This window comes from Tupaia chinensis, unplaced genomic scaffold (genome assembly GCF_000334495.1).
Source record: "Tupaia chinensis unplaced genomic scaffold, TupChi_1.0 Scaffold140400_1, whole genome shotgun sequence".
NCBI lineage: Eukaryota > Metazoa > Chordata > Mammalia > Scandentia > Tupaiidae > Tupaia > Tupaia belangeri.
In genome coordinates, this window is record NW_006200277.1 from 737,354 (window position 1) to 738,891 (window position 1,538).

Here is a 1,538-nt window from a genome sequence, read left to right on the forward strand (position 1 = left end):
GTGCCCCTGCGAACATCGAACATCGCCGGTTTCTCAGAAAGCAAACAAGTACACAATGCCAAAGGCCACAATTGGTTCCCTTCAAAAAACCTGACCTTCGAAACCATACTCTGATTGGCCACTAGAATCCCTCAGATTTGCATGTCCGGCACCTCATGATTGGTCCAAAAGCAACCAGTCATAACCCACTTTTTACAACCAATCATAACCCACCTTTTACAACCAATCACGGCCCACCAGCATGTATATAACCACGATGGCTGGCCCACAATCAGAAGAGGACACAGACAACCAGGAAGACCACACAGAGGACCCTGAAGACCCCGAAGAGTTGTGACACCGTGGCGTCTCCGGACAACCCTGAAGAGTTGTGACACCAGATGACCCTAAAGAGCTGTGACACCGCATCGTCTCCGGACGACCCTGAGGGGCTGTGGCTCCGGGTGGCTCCGTGCTGCCCACAATAAACGGGCGGCCGTGGCTCTGGGTGGCTCCGTGTGGTAACATTGCACTGCTCGCCCTGACTCTCACTCCTTCCCTCAGGAAACCTGTTCGCCTGTCCCCCGCCGGGACAAATATAATTTATCAACAGATACAGTAATTGAGGAGGCCAGCCCTGAGGTCAGCCTAGGCATTTTCTGCGGTGTGGCTACGCAGCGCCCTCCGAGGAGACTGCTCAGTTGGGGCCGCGCCTTGCCTCCTGCTTGGTTCCAACAGAACGAGGTCCCTCTGGGGAGAGCTTGGGTGGGCTCTTTGTCGGTCTGCCTTACCTAACAGCGGGCAGTTCCCACGGGCGCCAGCGTTTCCTTCCCCTTTTCTTACGGTCGGTGGAGAACTGGCCACAGTTTCCGTCTTCTGAGCCCCAAGCACCCTATAATTACCTCTACGGATTACAACCACCTTTCATCCAAGACCCTGAAGCACCTAAGAATCATCTACCGGGTCATCGGAAAAGGCAACATGTGTTTTCCTGTATTTTTCCAGGGAAAACTCATGACTTTTCTGATGACCCGGTATTTGCTTTCTAGGCAGCGAGGCGGGTAAAAAGCACTTTTCTTTTTCGCCAGTATGCACCCCGGCTTCCACAGTTACCTGAGGGGTACCCCCCACCCCGCAGCCCCGAGGGCCACGGGAGTGAAGGCCCCAACGCACCTGGTGGCCCCGCGGGAGCAGCAGCGCCACGGCCACGGCCACGGCCACGGCAGGGCAGGAGCGTCCTCTGCGGAGAGGAGGCCCCGCGCGGCCCAGCGCGCTTCCCGCAGACGCGGCTCCCGGGGCCCCTCCGCGGGGCCTTCCGCCCGGTTCCTTCCGTGTCGGAGCTGCCCATGGATGGTGGTTCTGCTCGAAACGACCGTGTGTCTGTGTACCGGCCTTGGGCGCGCTCACGGGAGCAGGGAGAGGGGTGAGGGGGCACCTCGGGCCGGGCCGGCGGGGGACGCGCCGCGCCGTCGGCCACACGGGCGCCCTGCTGGCCCTGCAGCCCCGGCGTCACCCAAGTACTTGACGCTTTGGAAACGCCGCGGGCGGTCCAGTCCCCC